The sequence below is a fragment of the Sminthopsis crassicaudata genome, chromosome X (genome assembly GCF_048593235.1).
Source record: "Sminthopsis crassicaudata isolate SCR6 chromosome X, ASM4859323v1, whole genome shotgun sequence".
Taxonomy (NCBI): Eukaryota; Metazoa; Chordata; class Mammalia; order Dasyuromorphia; family Dasyuridae; genus Sminthopsis; species Sminthopsis crassicaudata.
This window is the reverse complement of record NC_133623.1, coordinates 11,321,995-11,342,746: the sequence shown is the minus strand read 5'-3', so window position 1 is coordinate 11,342,746 and position 20,752 is coordinate 11,321,995. Positions and strand designations below refer to the sequence as shown.

The 20,752-nt window shown below is 43.9% G+C and overlaps 1 long non-coding RNA gene across 1 annotated transcript in view; it reads right to left on the bottom strand.

Moving 5' to 3' along the window:
* LOC141548817 (uncharacterized) overlaps positions 1-20,752 on the bottom strand; it is a 36,781-nt gene that overhangs the window by 951 nt on the left and 15,078 nt on the right. The gene's annotated exons all lie outside the window — the stretch shown is intronic.

Sequence of the window (20,752 nt, the reverse complement as noted above, 5' to 3'; positions counted from 1 at the left end):
TCAGGCCTGACTTTCTGCCTTTTGGGAAGGAACAGAGAAGGAAGCCCATCAAAGTTGTGCTGCAGCCTGCTCATACAGACTTGGGAAAGCCTATTGTTAAATGTTCGGTGTGAATATTTACACCTTGGAAATGGGCAAGCTAGAACTCTGGACTTGGTTGATTGTTTTGCTGAGTGTCTAGACTTAAGAAAGGAATGGAAGTATAATGTCAGTCGGGAAGGTTAAATTTTCAAGTGTGTCTGGAACACATTCCCCACCCCACCCCGAAGCACGCCGCTGAAAATCCTCCTGTACAAGATCTTGGGGTGGCTTCCCTTCTTGAGGGGCACAGTGTGGCCTTCAGAAATAGAGCGGGAGGCCCAGAGTCATTGGATAATTTTTTTTTTCATTTTGAGGAGACATTGGAAAACATCACACATTTTATTTAGAAATGCAGTTCACCCAACAGGAGCCTGGGCTCCAACACAGGATTGACTAGACCCTTGGCAGAGAGAACATGGGATATCGAGAGATTCTGACAATTAGCAAGCACATAACGGAGCTGCTGAAATTTAACATCACATCCACTCAGGCTGTCACTTGGCTACCTACAAGGGAGCTGACACCAAATCAATAACGCTGGGGGGGGGGGTCACTGAAGGGAGATCGATCAATGTACTCCCCAAGTTCATGAGCAGCCGCTAACTTTATACTCCCATGTCTGAATCTTCAAGATGCCGGACCCTGGTTGCTCTTACCCCGAGGGCTGGAGCTCCAGCGGAGCAGCTTCCAAACCCCAAGGCCTTCTTCTGCTCTTTGCTGAACTAGGAACCTGATCCAAAAGAGCCTGGGAGATGCCCTCCAGCTTTCACAGCTTTCACACTGTGGGAATCCACTGTGAGGTGGACAGATTAGGTCTACAGCTGACTCATCTGCACGGCTGTCCTCACCAGCAACCCAGATGGACAGTGAGCTGGGTCCAGAAGGGAAGAGGAGGAAGGAGGCAAGGGGGAAGCTTGCCCTTTGGAAAACTGCACGAGGGACTTGTCATGATTCCATGATCTCCCTAAAACAGAGCCCGTCTTTTGGGCATCTATATTTTCCCAAGGATGCAGCATGGCTGCCAGTCATGGAAAAGCAGTAGAAATATGATAGAAAGAGCCCTTGCTCTGGAGTCAGAGGCCTCAGGTTCTAATTCTGCCTCGGCTATGGGAGTGGTACCTGGGGGACCTTGAACGAGTCATTTTACATCACTGGGCCTCAGAGTTTCCTTCTCTGAAATGGGGGAGGGATAACCTCAAGCACCTCTAAGGTCCCTTCCAACTCTATGTCTATAACCCTTTGAAGAGAAAAGATTTCTCCAGAGAGAGGATGACTTTACTCCAGAGTGCCTCAAAATGCCTGATACCACCAGAGACCATCCAAGATTACAGAGTGCACAGCTCCCTTCAGCCAGAGGAGCCCAAGAAGGGCTCCCCGGGGGCCAACTCTGTGTTCTTCCCGTTGTTCCATATTCCCCACTTCCTCCCATCCACACAATGGGAAAACTTTGCAGACGTGATATTTGGAAACCAACAGAAATCCTATGATTAGCTCAATAGATCCAGAAAAAGCTTTTGACAAAACACAGGCCCATTACTATGAAAAACACTAAAGGGCATAAGAATAAATGAAGTTTTACTTTAAAAATGATCATCAACATCTATCAGAAAACATCAGCAAGCATTCTATGTAATGGGGAGAGCTAGAAGCCTTCCCAGTTAGATCAGGGGTGAAACAAGGATGCCCATCATCACCACTACTATTCAATATTGTATGAGAAAGGTTAGCTTTAGCGATAAGAGAAAAAAAAAGACACCAAAGCATTAGAACAGGCAATGAGGAAAGATGATATCTTCAGCAGAAGACTGACATCTTAGCCCCTCGCCCCAGACCCTCCTCAAAAGAGTGGGTGCTAGCTACCTGAAGGTCTCCAACACCCAAGTGGCTAAATGGAAGCAGCACAAATCTAATCGATATCCTAAAAACATTAGGAGAAGAAAAAGCTACTTTCACCATCCAGAGTCTGGGGGAAAAAAAGGCTGAATTTGGAGTCAGCAGACCTTGGGCTTGAAACCCAACTCTGCAACTTATAAATCCCTACTTATAAATCTCTGGACCTCAGTTTCCTTAACTGTCAAATGAGAAGATTGACTTAGATAACCTCCAAGCTCCCTCCTACTTCTAGCTCTATGATCCTCCATTGATCCAAACAGGGCACAGTGAAGTCTGGAGGCCCCATAAAGCGTGGGGGGGGCATAAGGAGGGCTGGAGGTGCAGTGATTCTGGCCAGCCTGGCCAAGGGGCTTGCACATCAATGAGATGACAATGAATTATTGAAAAGCTTCTGTTTAAAACACTGAGCTTGGCCATTTCCTACAAATCAAATTACCGGAGGATATATTTGATTGTAAACATATTTAGAAAATAATTTCATTGTGTTTGGGGATTTCCCCTCCCAAAATTTCCTTTGCATTAAAGGGCTACAAAGTTAAAAAAAAAAAGTCACAAAGTCCCTGAAACAACTCCCCCCCCCAGCAGGGAACACACATACCGAAATTCAATCGTGAGAAATAAAAACCTATTATGAGCAACAAAACTGACTGCAAATCATGTCCAACATCCTGAAACCAGAAAGGCCCCATCCACAGCCGACCCATGAACACATGCTTCTCCAGGCAACACACAGTGTACTTTTAGCTAGAGAGACCCAAATTCCATTTATAGCTCACAGGCCACACAGCTAATGTGGTTGAGCAGGTTAAAGCGTGGGGCCAAAAGATCACCTGCTACCACAGATATCTCACTTTCAGGGCCATCCCCCAGGAAGGGCTCTTGAGCCCGAGCTAGTGGCCCTGCCATACTTGATCTCTGGCAAGCCGTGCAACCGAGGCAAGAGCCAGGGCTTGGCAGCCCCTTTGCTAGCTGCCTTGGGCAGAAGAGACTCCTGAAAGTGAGACATCAAGTAGCTTCAAGTGTCAAGTGCATTCTGTCTGAGTGACTGCCTTAATGAAGTTCAACAAGGGATGCCATCCCTCCTCTCCCCCTCCACCCCGAACCAGCCTCCTTAGCCAGGCTTTGGCTCGAGGAGTGGAAAAAAACCGACAATTCACTACAGTGAGCGATCCAAAGACAATGAAGGAAGGAGTGGGATCTGGAAGCAGGGAAAGAGCATTTGAAAACAGGACTTCTAAATTCCACTGGGGAGCTACCCTGTTACTTCTCTCAGGGGCCTCAGTTCCTCCACCTGAAACCATGGGAATCACTCAGTTCTAAGTCACATAGGCATAAGTCCATAGGAAATGTGAACAATCGGAGGTGCTAATCAGTCGTTCAGTCATTCAATACGCATTCGTTCAAGGCCTACTGCACTCAGAGTCCTAGCCTAGCTATAACCAAATGCTACCAAAAGAATCCAAAGCATGGTCTCTTCCCCCAGAAACTTACAAAGTAGTCGAGGAGACAAGATTAACACCAATAAAGTGTAAAATAACAGAGGATAACAATATACAAGAAATCATAATTCAAGTCAATAAATATTTAGTAAATGCCTACCAAGTGTTCCTGTGTTTCTGTAAGTCATAGCACACTAGAGTCAACAAAGAGCTGATGTTAAGGATCCCCCAAAGGGCAGCGGAAAGGTTCTCGGTACAGACACACAGGCTACAACACATTCCAAACCAGGAAGTACCCAGGAGAAGTGTTTCAAAGATGCCGTCAAAGAAATATCCGAGTGAAATGAGTAGATGGGCTGGTCACGTGTGAGGGCATGTGGGACCCCAGGGGTGTTTTCCAGATGTCCAAGAAAGGGATCCTCCTGGCAAATAAATGGCTAAGAGTTACACAGGCTGGGCAGAAATGGGTGGGCAGTAATCTACATCACTAGAAAGGATGTCTATGTTGACAAGATCACAAATCCATTTAGAGTACTAGAGAATGTGCCAGGTACCATGCTAGACACTGGCAATACAAAGACAAGCATAAGGAGCATCGATTGCCTATTGCACATGTGACCCTTTACTAGGCTAACACAGAGATAAAACAAACAATCCCTGCCCTCAGCAAGCGTATATTCTCCTGGGGGATTGCCATGTTCACAGGTAAGTAAATACAAAATCTATACAAAGTAAATACCAAAATAATACACAGACACATTGAGGGCTTTAGAAGGGCACAGGCAAGCTTTGCAAACACTATTCCAGTGCTCCTCAAACTTTTTAAATAGGGGGCCAGCTCACCGTCCCTAAGACTGTGGGAAGGCCGGACTACAGTAAAAACAAAAGCTCACACTCTGTCTCTGCCCCTCAGCCCATTTGCCATAACCTGGAGGGCCGCATAAACGTCCTCAGAGGGCCGCATCTTGTCTGCGGCCGTAGTTTGAGAACCCCTGCACTATTCTATGAGAAACTACATTGCACCAACCCTGAAGTCAGGAGGACCAAGTTCAAATCTGGCCTCAAATACTTAACACTTCCTAGCTGTGTGACTCTGGGCAAGTCACTTAACCCCAACTGCCTGAGTAAACATAAAAAAAATATAAGAAACCACATCTTTATCATTGCACAATTGACTAAAATATAAAGAGAATACAAGGTCCTACTGTACTTATTGTTTATAGATTATAAAAACAGCCTGTGGCCTTAGAGACTCTTTCTTCCAACAAAGTGCTCCTTCCATACCTCCAATTTATTCAAAATTCCTTGAAAAATCTAAGAGACATGCTCCTCTCTGATGGACCTCTGATCATTAACATTAGGGAAGACAAGCATGAAACAGAGAGACATATGTTCACCAAAAGTATTCATTACTGTCATGAAATCTGTCAGAGTTCAAGTGGAAGAGGGATTCCCTATAGATAGAGAGATCTTTCAGATGCCGCTGCTCGTATCATGCCCTTTGATCGATTGCACAGCCTCTTGGAAGAATTTGACTTGACCATCTGTACCAAGTCGATAAGAATGCTTATTGTACAGATTATGAAATTAGATGGGCTACCTATGTGAATGTGTATGTGTACATTCACGGATATGTATGGTAAAAATGGAGAATTAACTGGACCCAGAACTAAAGAGGAGCCTAAGTGGCCTAATCCCCAAGCTCTTATAACGACCCCAAACTCCCCACTAGAAACAAAGACTCATCTTTTAAATCTCAAGATGCTTCTTGTTAGGATTACTAAGCGAGAACTGAGGTTGTCTGGACAGTGACAAGGTGAGAATTCAGGTTTTCTGGACAATTACAAGGTGAGAACTCAGGTTGACTTGATAGAGGGGGCAAGCTCATTGGCTGGGGTGGTTCTTCCCAGAAGCCCTTGCATTATCCCACGCCCATTCTCTGGGAGAATAAAAGAGAGGACTCTCATAGATAGAAGAAGTCTCTGCACTACATCAGGCCTGACGGGCTCTCTGCAGGAAGGGAAGTCACTTCTCTGGACAAGAGTTAACAGCAACTGCCTGGAGACAACGGTTCGCTACAGGAAGAAGAATCTGTCTGAGAGATTTGAGTAGACACAGCAGATCTCTTCCCAGAGAGCGATCCAGCAGCTTCTGGAGACGACAGCTCGCTACAGCTTCTAATGTTCTTCCGATTTCCAAGGAATTAAAAATCAGTGTCACTGAGCTGGCAATGGTGAGATAAGCGGTTGGTGTGAGTGGACTGTGACGTGAAAAAGTATGGAAGTTCCAGAAAGCACTGGAGTAAAAGATGTCATTAGGAAAAACATATATGATCAAAAAAAGAGATGGCAAGACTTAAGATAGCCCCTGGGCATCTCCAAAGGTCAGGAGAAACCCAGCAAGAGTCTCATTGATGTTGAGTGGACAAGAATCATACAGGATGCATTGGAGGGGATGCCTTTGCTGAGGAGATCAAAAGTCCATTTGAGTGTTAGAGGAAAGACTAAAGCATGATCTGACTAAGTGCCCAACGAGTGGCTCGGGACAGACATCCCAAGAGGACAACTTGGACCAGATGCAAATGTCATTGGGAAATGTTGAACAAGATAATTAAACTAGAATTCAGCTGTAGACAATGTGAATTTGTGGGTTTTGAAGTCAATACGCATCCAGCAGGGATCCATCTCTACTGGAGTTTGAGTATTTTATATATTTATATGTATATATAAGAATATATTAATTTAATATACATCTTTTTAAAAACATAGGCAACATAAGTTGATAGTTTTAGAACGTTTCTCTTTTTTGTCTTCTGTATATCATAATGTATCTTTTGTTGATATTAAGTTCATGAAAAAAAAAAAACTTTTAAAAAAATTGAGGCAGAGAAGAGGAAATGAAGGTGAGAGTGGATGATTGTTTCTAGGCGTTTGCCTGTGAATGAGATCATAAGCTCCCAGCCTTGGGGCTGGAGCAAACCTTGGAAGGCATCTAGCCCAACCTCCTCACTTTCTAGAAGAGAAAGCTGAGGCTCCCTGAGGGACCCCAAGGGCAAGTGGCCAAGATCACATTGGTAGAATGATGGTCATAGGATCTGTACTTATGAAAATAATGGCAGCTGTGATTATCACTGATGGCCAAAGCAACAAGAAATTCGATAGAGGGTGAGGTCACTCCTGGCAGAGAGAAAGAAACATTGAAAGACCCTATGGCTGGGTCTTGGAATGGGAATGACGGCTCTGCTCACGTATTTTCAAGGACCCAAAGCCTTTTTCCACCCACCGGAGGATCCCATTCAATCTTGCTTGGAGGTCCGACCTACTCATTTGCCACTGGCTTCAAAGGGCTAACTGACCCAGGAGCTCCAGAGCTCAAGCCCCTAGGGACACTGCCAGCAAGGTCCGGCCCCCAAAGGTCCCAGTCACTGTAATGAGGAATACAAGCAGCACCAAGAATGGAGCCCTCAAGTTCAAGAGTCTATAGAAAAAGATAATCACCTTGTGTGGGACCCAAGTCCGCTTCTGAGGGATCTGGGAACAGGGAACAACAACCCACTTGCAAAGGCTTATCTTTACATCGGAAAGCTGATTTGAGGCCTGAGTACTTGATGGGTAGTGGTGTAGTATGGGTAGAGCTGCTTCGCTGTGGCAACATTGGACCACAGGAGCCTACACTGAGAGTTGGAAGTGACCTTGGAGGCCCTCTTGACCAACTCTTTAACTTGGCAACAACAAAAAACCAAAGTGAGGCACAGAGAGAGGAGGAATTTGTCCACAGGCACTAAATGGCAGAATTGGACTCCTCAGTCTCCAAACTGATGCTCTGTCCACTATCTGGTTAGGAAGATATGGATTTCAATCCCCTTCTCTGACACTTATTGGCTGGGTGACCCTTGACAAGTCCCTTCCCTCTTTGGGCCTCAATTTCCTGATCTGTAAAATGGGTATAATAACAGCACTCACCTTCTCAGGCTGTTGTGAGACTGCATGAGATGAAATCTGGAAACTGCAAGGCTAGGACTGTACTAGGTCAAACCTCTAAGGACAGGCCAGCATTGTGATTAATGTTCTTCGTCTTGTTGCTAATGGGTTCTCAAATAGGTAACACTTTTACATTCACTATCTGATTTGATAAGACTAGCACAATACAGCTTGGTTTGATGATGAGCATCAAGGGGGAAAGAATATAAACAGTTCCTATTTCTACATTGCTTTTAAGGGTTACCACTCAGCTCACAACAGGCAGGGAATATGAGGGTTAATAGCCCCTTTTTACAGATGAGGAGACTGAGGCTAAAAAAGGGAAGTCACACACCTGGGAAGTGGCAGCTTCAGAGCCAGGCTTCCTTGATTTCAAGGCTGCCCCTTTTCCCCACCATCCTCCAATGTGTTTTACGGAAAACTTGGCTCAATGTGCTTCTTCCATTAATGAAGGAAGGCCTAAACTCAAAAAGAGTAAGCTTAATGCAGGAGGGGACATATCTGCCTGATGGCAAGGCCTCAAAGCCTTCTCAGCTCTCTCTTCTTTAGCTGCAGCCTCTTCCATGCAGTGGACTTACTGGTCTACTCACTCTGGGCTCTAGTTTGACCTTAGGCTCAAATCACCTTCCTTCCCTCTGCCACCTCAATGATTTTCTTAAGTTTGTAATTTTAAGTTAAACACAAAATGAGAAAGGCAAAAAACCATCACCACATACACAGCAGAACAGAAGATAGTGTTCAATAGAAACCAATCAATTTCCATTTCAAGAAAACCTATGCAATAAATACTATTATAATAAATACATTGTTTTCAAAGATGTCCAACTTTTCTTTACTTCCTTATAGGTTTTCTTTTATTCTCTGCTGTGTACTTTTTACTTAATTTTTTCCCTCCCCCTTCCCCTAGAAGGCTCCAATTAAGTGCAGAGATATATACATACATATATGTACACACACATATGTATACATCTACACTTAACTGTATATGTATATATTTCACATACTATATACATATATGTATATATCACACTACATGCACACACATATATACATATATATACACACATGTACACTCAAACACACAGACACATATAAGACTACACTATGCTTATTTCTACTTCTCTCTGTTTCTCTGAAGGTAGGTAGCATCTTCTTCTTCTTTCATAAATCTAAGTCTTCCCATGTTTTTCTAAATTAACCACTCATCATTTCCTATGCCACAGCAATATTTCAACCCAATTATGTTCTCTCTGTGAGATTGTTTTTGAACCCCCCCCCAATTTTCTGCATCCCTTCTATTACCGGTTGTATAGGTTTTACTTATACAAGAAAATTTTAATTTAAAATAAAAAATTATACACTTTATACTTCAACAATGCTTTTACCTTATAACATGGTTTAATGTCTGATACTACTGAATTTATTTTCTTTACATCTTTTTCCTCCTGGTTTCTTTGAAGTTCCTGAACTTTTGTTCTTCTAATGAACTTCTAACATAGTAAGAAAATTTTTAGTAACTTAGTTGGGGAAGTCATTACATAAATATATTAAATAAAATTGTCTTTTTTTCTTATTATATTGGCTTTATCTATCCATGAACAAAAATGTTACTTAACTTTTTTAGATCTAACTTTATTTGTATAAAAAGTGTCTTACATTTATTTTTGTATAGTTCTCGTGTGTGTTTTTTAGTTATACTCTCAGATATTTTATATTAAGTTATTTGAAATGATCTAAAACAATACTGAATGGGGCAGCTAGGTGGCGCAGTAGATACAGCACCAGCCTTGAATTCAGGAGGACCCGAGTTCAAATCTGGTCTCAGACACTTAACACTTTCCTAGCTGTGTGACCCTGGGCAAGTCACTTAACCCCAGCCTCAGGGGGGGAAAATAAATAAAAATAAAACAATACTGAATAATATGGCTGACATAGTATAGTTTCCTTGTTTTTTTCTTTTAATTAAATCTGTTTAACTTTGTCTGAAATCATGATTACTACTCCTGCTTTTTATATATGAAATTCTACTCCAGACCTTTATTTTATGTTTATGTGTATCCCTCATTTTTATAGCATTTCCTGAAAGCAATATAATCCTGAATTCAAATTTGTAATCTGCTATCAGTTTTTATTTTATAGGTAAATTCATCAAGCTATAATTACTTATTGCTTATTTTCCTCCTTCTTACTTTTCCTCACTATCCTTCTCATCCTGTTCCTATCCCTAGTCACTCATCTGCTTTACTTCAATCTTCTACCTTGCCTTCCTATTCTTTAACCTATCCACCACTCCAAGAATCTTCCCTTATTCTCTCCTCCAAACCTACCTTTCCCTTTTTATTACTTTCTGAATTTAGAAGACTTTTACACACACACACACACACACACACACACACACACACACACACACACACACACACACACAATTATTCTCTTTTTAACTCGTTCCCTATAAGTAAATTTTCAGCACTATCCATTCTCACCCTAATAACTTCCTCTGTATTAATTTTTCCTTTTTTTGCCTCATTTGTATGAGATAATTGCTCCTTTTTATCTCTCCCTACACAGTTGTTGCAGTTGTTTTGAAATCACCCCCATCAAATTCAGCTCAGCCCAAGCCTTTCTTTCAAATTACCCAAATAAAAATGACAGTCATAAAAGAACTAATAATATTTTCATATATAAGAAGCAACTGATTTGACTTTATTGAGTCCTTTATAATTGGTCCTTAATGTTTATATTTCTCCTGGAAGTTATATGTCAAAATTTCCCTTAAGTTCTGCTGTTTTTGTCACAAATACTCGAAATTCTTTCAGTTCATTAAATTTCAACTTGTTTTCCATTCAGGATTATATTTAACTTTGCTGCAGTTACCTACCATTTTTGCTCTATGAAATACAGTATTCCAAGACCTATAGGTCTTAAGTGTAGTAACTGCTAGGTTCTGTGTAATCCTTATTGTAACTTCTTGATATTTAAATTGTTTTTTTCTTGTTGCTTCCAATATTTTCTCCTTAAGCTGGGAGTTTTGAAACTTGGTTATGATATTCCTGCAAGTTTTCTTCCTGGGATCTCTTTCAGATGATGATGAGTAGGTTTTTACTATTTCTACTTTCCCTTCTTGTCCTAGAACTTCAGGACAATTTTCCTTGATAATTTCTTCTATTATTGTATCAAGATTCTTTTTCAATCATAATTTTCAAGCAGTCTGACTTCTCTTATATTTTTTCCTTGATCTGTTCTACAAATCAGTTGTTTTCCTGCTGAGGTGTTTCTCTTCTATTTTTTCATTCTTTTGATTTTCTTTTCTTATTTCTTTGTCTTAAAATGTCACTAACTACCCTTTGCCCAATTCTAGTTTTCTTTGTTCTAAATAATAGTTCTCTCTTTATTTTAAAAATATATGCAGAGTTTTCAACATCTACCCTTGAAAAATCTTGTGTTCCAATTTTTTTCCCTCCCTTCTCCCTACTCCCTTCCCTAGATGGCAAGTCATCCAATATATGTTAAACATGTGCCATTCTTCTCTCTATATATATTTCCACAATTATCACGCTGCTCAAGAAAAATCAGATCAGAAAGGAAAAAAATGAGAAAGAAAACAAAAAGCAAGCAAACAACAATAAAAAGGTGAGAATGCTATGTTGTGATCCACACTCAGTCTCCACAGTCCTCTCTCTTGGTGCAGATGGCTCTCTCTATCACAAGTCTATTGAAATTAGCCAGAATCACCTCACTGTTGAAAAGAGCCATGTCCATCAGAGCTGATCTTCACATAATCTTGTTGTTGCTGTGTACAATGATCTCCTGGTTCTGCTCACTTCCCTCAGCATCAGTTCCTGTAAGTCTTTCCAGGCCTCTCTGAAATCATCCTGCTGATCGTTTCTCATAGAACAATAGTATTCCAACACATTCATATGCCATAATTTATTCAGTCATTCAGTTTCCAGTTTTTTGCCACTACAAAAAGGGCTGCCACAAACATTTTTGTACTTGTGAGTCCTTTTTCCGTTTTTATGATGTCTTTGGAATACAGGCCCAGAAGAGACACTGCTGGATCAAAGGGTACGCACAGTTTGATAGTCCTTTGGGCATAGTTCCCCAATTCTAGTTTTCAAGGAATTATCTTCTTCCTTAAGTTTTTGGTTCTCTATTTCAAGTCGGTTGGACGTTCTTTTCCTGAGTTTCTTGGCTTATTCCTATGTTTTTTCCCTTAATGCCAATTGATTGTCACAAGAGCCCCCTGATTGCTCTCCCTGACTCCAGTTTCTCCCCTGCCAATCCATCCGCAGAATCAGCAATGCTATATTCCTACAGTCCAGTTCCAGCCATGTAACCGCTCCCTCTCCCCATACTCATCAACTCCAATGGCTCCCCATTGCCTCTAGGATTTGGCATTTAAATCCCTTCAAAGTTTGTAGGAGAGATGGCCTAGGAGAAAATTGAGGGATTGAGGGATAGATAAAGAAGGGTTACTAAGGGGAAGCAGAGGAAAAAGAGGAAATCCAATAGATTGTGGTCAGAGAAGGGGACCTGAAGATTCTTGGATGTGGAGGTGGGTGGGTCATCTGGGGGTGATAGCAAGGGAATGACCATCTTTGTGTGTGGCTGAGATGGGGTGAAGGAATAGCTCATGGGAAGTGAGTAGGCTGAGGAGCTGAGTGGTTAGAGCATTTGAGGGAGTTTCTTGAAGTCACCTTGTAGAAGAACAACTGTTGGAGAGGAGAGAAAAATTGTGATTAGCTACTAAACTCATTGAGGAAGAAGGGGGTGACCTTAAGGTCTAAAGACAATAGCCACCAGGACTTTATTTGGGCAGTAGAGGCAAAGTACAAGAACCTCAAAGGAGGAGAGGTTACTTAGTGACGGAGGTAGACCCTGGAGGTGGCCATGGGGAACAGAGAATATTCCAACCCTCCCATCTCCATCAATGAGCTGAGAAGAATGAGCAAAGATGCAGCTAGTAGTGGAGATGGTAACCAGGGAGGTTGTGTCCTGGGGCGAGCCGGATTTCAGTAAGAGCTAGGAGATGAAGGAATGGGAGAGGAAAGGCCCCTCTCAACTGTCACACCTTATAAAAGGCCTTTCCTGATTCCCCTGGGCATTCATGCCCCGCTACCCATTCTTCCCCCCAGCAAACTACTTCGAATTTATTTTGTATTCATTTATCTGGTATATGGTATTCCCCCAGCAGGAGGTGGGTTCTGAATGGTAGGGCCCATTTCATTTGTGTCTTGGTATCTCTGGGACCTCCCATGGTACTAAGTAAGTGATTAGTTGAACTGAATTTGGTGTGAAGTGAAGGTGGATTTTTTATTTCTAGTTGGATAGGACCTTGAACATGATCTAGCCCGAGCCTTTCATCTTACAGATGAGAGAACTGAAGCCCATGGAGGACAAGGGACTCTTAAAACTACTAACCCAAGCTCAACAAGAACTCACCCGTGTTATTCTATATACGAGTATTTACCGAATACACAAAGTCCAAACTTCAAATCTGCAAAATCAAGTGAAAGGCGCTAATGAGGGCAGCCTAGTGCCAGCGCCTTTCAGGCCGATGTTCTCAAGGCACAGCCCATACGGATCGTCCAGACGGAGCTGACAATCAATGGGGCTTATTTCTGTCTCTCTTGGCGGGAGAATGGAGCCTGCTGCTTCCAGTGGGCAAGAGGGGCAGCTTTTCCGAGGCCCCAGTGTGACAGGGGGCCAGCCCATAATGCAAAGCCCTTGGATAAGATAGTTTCATAGCCGAAAAAGAGAGGCAGCTGCGATTTCTGTCAAGCTCTGTCAACAACGGCCACATTCAAAGATTGGCAGAGTTCTCTCATACCCCTAGACATGGATTGTCTGGGTGAGAGAGGATTCAAAAAGTGGAACTGATCAAAATCTCACTATGGACAGCTAGGGTCCAAAGACAGGCCCAGGCAGGGTGCCAAAATGGGCAGAGACATGCTTACAAGCTGAAACACTGCTCTGAAATGTAGCTCCCTCTGTGCTCAACATAAAGGGTAAGATAGAAAAAATTCTAAGATATCATAATGAGTTCCCCTGAGGAGAATGCAAGCTTTCTTAGGGCAAGAGACTGGTCTACATTTATCTCCATCCCCAGCCCCAGCACAGCACTTGCCACAGGGTAGGTACCAGACACCCTATTGGTGAGTTGGCTTGGGGTTCACTCTGGACTCTGGATATATGGAATTAAAGAGGCCTTGGGAGGAATGATCTTGTCCTGGACAGGAATAGCTCCCTTTCCCAAAACCTCCTAATATCCTCTATGGAGGGCCACCGCCCAGGAACCAGAGGCCTCCTTGCAGGTGCTTGAACTACTGGGAAATAGTCTCTAGTCTGGGCCACTCATATGGGATAAGAGAGCCTTGAGGAAGAGACTGGACCAGCCCCCCTCATCTTATCCCTTCAAGTTCAACTGTAACTACAACATAAAGAACTCGGCAGCTTGCAAGACTAAAAAGATAGCCATAAGTAAGTCTTGATGATGAACTGTGCTGGGGATGCAAAAGCAAGAAAACAAGATGGCTCCAGCTCTCAAAGTGTTTACATTCTTATGGAGGAAGACAACAGATAAAGAGGGGACTGTGGGAGGGGTGACAGGACGGGGAAGGAGAGAGGTGATGGGCCCAGTGGATGAAATACTACTTCTGACTGATTTCCAGTCCCATCTCTGACAGTCACTTGCTGTGGATGACCTTAGGGATATCATTGAGCCTCAGACAGTTTTTTAGTCTATGAGATAAGTGGCACCTGCCTCAGTGGACAGAATTGTCTCCTGTCATCCCATGACTGAATCACAGCATATGACATAGTTCACTGTAACTCTTTCCCTCTCTCTGACTCTGTCAGAAAGGATCAATCCCCTCGGACTCCTCGGCGATGATTTCTCCCTTGTCCCAAGCACCCATTAGTATGATCGAGACTGGAGCTGCACAGCCAATCTCGGTCCTGGAGGACCGAGAAAATGCCCCTCCCTCCTTCCCTTGGAAGAGGGAGATAGCATGGCTATGCAATGCTTTAGTCTGTCAGTCACAGTCGATGTATTCACTGTTTTGTCAGGTCTTCTCACTTTGTTACAAGGGAAGGCTCACTGGGGGTAGGAGGGTATCGATAAAATTTTAAAATAAACTAGTCTAAGAAGGGCCAGTCCTGGCACCAATCCACCACAAGAAATGGGTTGGGTAACTCCCTCCAGCCTGGCAGAGCTTCGAAAACCCCAAAGAATAGAAACTGCACAGCCCAGCTCTCACCCCCTCCACTCCTGGATAGGGAAAATGACGCACCCAAGATCACCCAGCCCGGACTTGTGCCCTGGCCTCCTACCCCATGGGCCGGCATTTAAGAAGGTGGGCCGACGGCCTTCCCTTGATCCTGAGAGGCTCCGGCTTGGGCTCTGAGTGAATGCGGTAAGGCACCTTCAGCCAGCCAGCCCTGTGAAACAGCTGGGAACTCGAGGCTGGCATCTTTATCAAGGCAAAGTTCTCAGAGAACCAGAAGGGGTGGAGGGGGAGGGAGAGAGCCAGAAATAAGCCCCTTTCCCCTTTATTTCAACCACAAACTGCACTTAGTAACTAGAAGATATAAAGGCCCCTCAAATGTTCTTAAAAATAAATGGCCCGTGTTATTAGAGAAATAATTCAGTCTCCCCTCTGGATTCATTAATGGACCCTATAAGCACCTTTTTCTCCCAAATCTTTCTGGGCACCTAATGCCCGCTTTAAATCAGCAGCTCTCTAACGACCCGCCAGTGCCAGCTCTGGCCCTCCCTCTCTGCAGAGAGCAGCTGCAAAGTACCTCCAGACTGCTGCCTACTCCCTGCCATTTGCACACTCCCTAGTACTTAACGAACAAACTCCATAGAGGCTAATCATCAGGTCTAATTACAGGGAGGGGGAATGGAGCACTAAAAAGTTAATAAAGGAAAACAATTACCAGGCCGAAGAGGCAGCCATTCTCCTGACACTCTCATGACGGAGATTGGGCCGTACATCTCCGTGCCAATCTACCGCTGGTACCCTCCGTTCCCTTGGAAGCACCCATGTGAGAAGCCTGGCCTTGCTGGTGCTTGGGTACCTGGGGGCCTGTTTTCACCCCCTGGGTAGAAACCCGAAGGCGGTAGTGAGGGCTTGCTTTCCCAGGCCAGCCCACAAAAATCCCTGCCCACCTCAATTCAACAAACACTTATTAAGTCTCTCAATTTAGACCCGGAAGGGGCTTCAGATGCCATCATGTTCAACCCCATATTTTGCAGATGGGGAAATTGAGATTGAGAGATGTTAAAAAGCTTGCTCTGGGAGGAAAGAGACATATATGTGCCAAAATGTTTGTGGCAGCTCTTTTTGTTGTAGCTAGAAACTGGAAGATGAATGGATGTCCATCAGTTGGAGAATGGTTGGGTAAATTGTGGTATATGAAGGTTATGGAATATTATTGCTCGGTAAGAAATGACCAGCAGGAGGAATACAGAGAGGCCTGGAGAGACTTAAATCAACTGATGCTGAGTGAAATGAGCAGGACCAGGAGATCATTATACACTTCAACAACAATACTGTATGAGGATGTATTCTGATGGAAGTGGAAATCTTCAACATAAAGAAGATCCAACTCACTTCCAGTTGATCAATGATGGACAGAGGTAGCTACACCCAGAGAAGAAACACTGGGAGGGGAATGAAAATTGTTAGCACTAATATCTGTCTGCCCAGGTTGCTTGTACCTTCGGATTCTAATGTTTATTGTGTAACAAGAAAATAATATTCACACACATGTATTGTACCTAGACTATATTGTAACACATGTAAAATGTATGGTATTGCCTGTCGTCGGGGGGAGGGAATAGAGGGAGGGGGGGTAATTTGGAAAAATGAATACAAGGGATAATATTATAAAATATATATATATATAATAAAAAAAAATAGTACAAAAAAAAAAAAAAAAAAAAAAAAAAAAGCTTGCTCTGGGTCACAGAACCTGTAAGTGTCAGAGGCGGGTCTACTGCTAGGCTTTCCCAATTCCACCTATGCACCGGTGCTGCATTGGCCACTGGGGAGACAAAGAAAAACCTCTCCTCAAGGAGTTCACATTATCCTTGCAGATGGGAGGTGGGAGAGAGGGATACCATATACGCTCGCTATGTGCAAAGCAGAGGACGCCTCAGTGTCTCCCTTCTGGAAAGAAAACTGGAAAAGAGATCAATGGTGGGAAGTTTTTTTTTTTTTTTTTTTTTAAACTCAATGAACCAAAGATGGGTTTGCTATGATCATCTAGAAACTGAAGTGATCGATCATTCAATCAGCAAGCATTTGTTAATTGCTCGTGCACACCAGGCACCAGAAATAGAAAGAAAGCCAAACCAATCCCAGCCTGCTTTGGTTTTGCCAAGAATGTAATTTTCCCCAAGGCAGAGACTTCAGCTGGGACTCCAGTCATATTTCCTCTTGAGTTGTCCCCACTGACAATGGAGAAGGTGGGAAAGCCGTCCCTGGCAATCAGGAGACCCTTTCCAAAGCCACATGAGAAGGAATTCTGGAAACAGGAAAGGCCAATGGAAAGGGGACCAAACAGAGATGGAGAAGGACAAATCTATGCTCAGACACTTGGAGTCAACTCCTTACTCTTTCTTACCCCACCTAATCAGCTGATGAATCCTATAATTTGACCTTCACAACCTGTCTTGCATCCACTCCCTTCCTTCTCTCTACTTCTTCCCCAGAGTTCCTGCCTCAGTCTTTCTCTCTATATTTCCTGTGCACAACTACTGAATTGGTATTCCTAAAATACAGGTCACCCCACCCTGCTCAAAAAGCTCCAGTGGCTCCCTCTTACCCTTCTTGGCTATTTAAATTCTTCACAATCAGGATCTGGCTATTTTTATTGATTTATTAAACATCACTGCCTCTCATGCATTTTATTTCCAGTGCTGCACAGTGGACCCGGAGTCAGGGAGACCTGAGTTCTAATCAAGCCTCAGACACTTCTAGCAGCCTGACTCTGGGCAAGGCACTTAATCTCCATTTGCTTCAATTTCCTCAACTGTTAAATGGGGATTAATAATATTATCTGCCACACTGGATCAAATGAGACCATGTAAGTAAAGCGCTTTACAAACATGAAAGTGGTACATAAGCAGCCCTTTTTGTAGTGGCAAAAATTGGAAACTGAGTTAATGCCTATTAGTTAGGGAATGGCTGAATAAGTTATGGGATGTGAATGTGATGGAATATTATTGCTCTGTAAGAAATGACCAGCAGGATGATTTCAGAGAGGCCTGGAGAGACTGACAGGAACTGATGCTGAGTGAAATGAGCAGGACCAGGAGGTCATTGTACACGGCAACAAGATTATATGACGATAAATTCTGATGGACGTGGCTCTCTTCAACAAAGGCCAGTTCCAATGGTCTTGTGATGGAGAGAGCCATCGAGAAGACTGTGGGAACCGAGGGTGGATCACAACATGGCATTTTCACCTTTCTTATTGTTGTTGTTTGCTTCTTGTTTTTTTTTTTTTTTCTTTCTTGTGTTTTTTTCTTCTTTTGATCTGATTTTTCTTGAGCAGGATAACAAATGTAGAATTATGTTTAGAAGAATTGCACATGTCCATGTATACATATATTGTATTTAATTTATACTCTAACATATTTAACATGTATTGGTTGACCTGCCATCTGGGGGGGGGGAAGGAGGGGAAAAATTGGAACAAATGGTTTGGCAATTGTCAGTGTTGTAAAATTACCCATGCAAATATCTGTTAAATAAAATCTATGGAAGGAAGGAAGGAAGGAAGGAAGGAAGGAAGGAAGGAAGGAAGGAAGGAAGGAAGGAAGGAAGGAAGGAAGGAAGGAAGGAAGGAAGGAAGGAAGGAAGGAAGGAAGGAAGGAAGGAAGGAAGGAAGGAAGGAAGGAAGAAAGGAAGAAAGGAAGAAAGGAAGAAAGGAAGAAAGGAAGAAAGGAAGAAAGAAAGAAAGAAAGAAAGAAAGAAAGAAAGAAAGAAAGAAAGAAAGAAAGAAAGAAAGAAAGAAAGAAAGAAAGAAAGAAAGAAAGAAAGAAAGAAAGAAAGAAAGAAAGAAAGAAAAGAAAAGAAAAGAAAAGAAAAAACAAGAACAAGAAGAAGAACAAGAACAAGAACAAGAAGAACAAGAAGAACAAGAAGAACAAGAAGAAGAATTTCACATGTCTAACCGCTATCAGATTACTTGCTGTCAAGGGGAAGGAAGAGAGCAAGGGAGAAAAATTTGGAGCACAAGGTTTTGCAGAGTTGAATGCTGAATACTGTCCTTGCATGGATTTGGAAAAAAGAAAAAGCCATTAATAATAAAAAAGGAAAAAAAGTGTGACATAAATGCCTATTATTATGCATTTGGCCCTCATAATGTTTCAAAACTACTTTGATCCTCGCAACAATCCTGTCCAGAGGCAGCATGGTGTAAGTGGGGAAAATACCATCTTAGGAGTCAGAGGACCTGGGTTCAAATCGTGTCTCTGACACTACATGTGGAAGCTTACACATGGCATTTCCCCTCTCTGTGCCTCAGTTTCCTCATCCTTGACTGAACTAGAAGCCCTCTAAGGTCCTCCATAGCTCCAGATCACATGGCCCTCTGAAGAATCTGTGGCACAGTGGGGATGGAAAGAGCTTAGCTTCGCTCTGGTCCCCAGAGAGCAAAGCCGGGAGCTCCCTAACCCCCTGGAGCTATCCTAAAGAGCAAGAGGCTGCCCTTGGAGGAAGTGGACTCCCCTTCAGTGTAGCAGAGGCTACATGACTACTTAGCATAAGGGGATTCTGGTTCTGGTACAAATTAGACTGGATGCTATCTGAGGAGCCTCCTCCAAATAAGGAAACTGATGCACAGAGAATTGCAACAACTGTGGAGGAGTGGGCATAAGGAGCTGGAGTTCGGGACACTCAGCTGCAGGCCTTTGCCACTGCCACATTGTGTCTCATTTCCAGATGTGACAACTTCCAACTGCCTAATAGACTGATGGGAGCTGTCTGACTCTCAGATGCTCAGAACACTCTGGGGAGCAGCTCCCTCCAGGCTATCGGCTACACATGTTTTGTCTGCAGCTAACTTCCCAACCAATTATTCACCCCAATTAAAGACTAGGTTGGCAGAGGTCCTGGTGGCAGCAGCAGTGTTGGCCGCTGGAGGGCGCCTTCCTCCTACAATTCCACTGACCAGTGGCCTCCAGCTGTTTTCCACATTGCTGCTGCCCTTGGACCCAAGGCTGGGAGGTTTGTGGAGCACGTTCCTAGAAGAGCTGACGCAGGAGATGTCGAGGCCCTCAGGGAGCTGGCAGGAAGGCTCTGGCCCTCTCCTTCCTCCTGCCTTCCCCGGCCTCCCCCCCCAGCTCCAAGAGAGGCAGCCCCAGCCAGAGACTGGGAGGGACGTGGTGTCCAGATCTCCCCCCAGCCTCCATTTCAGCATATGTTCCCGTGCCCAGACACACTCCCCGAGCTGTCAAAAGCTGGACACGCACAAGCACGCCCCCCACCAAGTCCCCCATACCAATCTGAACTCTGTGACTAGCCATCTGCTCCTTCCTCTGCCTCGCCTTGCTGGGCCTCAAATGAAAATGGAACAAACTGCCAATTGCTACAGATCTGGCTGGAAAGCTAATGAGGATGGCTAGCTCGGGAAATCAGGAAAAACTTCAGCAGCCCCCCTGTCTGCGGGCCTCCTGCTCAGAGGGGCCGGCCGAAGGGTCACAGAGGGAAGCCCTCACCCCAGGAGGCGGAGAAGCTCCTCGCCAAGGCCACGAAGGAGCACAGATGGACTGAGCCCCGGGAGAGCCAGTGCACAAACGGATCTTGAACATGGCCATTTGCTGGATGGGCAGGTTGTGTTTTTATTTGCCCATGATAGGAAATGCAGAGAGGTCTGTTTAATTAGAAAGTATGTTTGTAGCCCAAACACTGTCTCAAGGTGTGTGCAAAAGACGGTTTTCTCCAGACAGGCACTTCTTTGCCATTCCCAGACCTCCAGAAATAATGCCTGAGTGCTTGGTCTGATAGGTCACCTGGGCCACGTGGGAAGGCCACTGCTGGCCAGCGCCATTCCGGGGCCGCTCTCCTTTCTCCCCAAACTCTACCACCTATGCGTCGACAGCAAAGGCAGCCCCCAAAGGAAGGAGGTGAGCGCCAGAGGTCTGACAGAACCTTGCCACCTTTGTAGAAAGAGCTTCCTCATTCTCAGTGCCACCACTTCTGCAGGATGGCCTTTTGCTCCAATAAGCACTAAGAGATACCACATCCCAGGCCCTCCATAGGAGCTGGGGAGCCAAAGGCAAAAGGGAAAGCTCTGCCCGGGCTCCAGAAGCTTGCATTCTGGTGGGAAGATCAACACTAACAC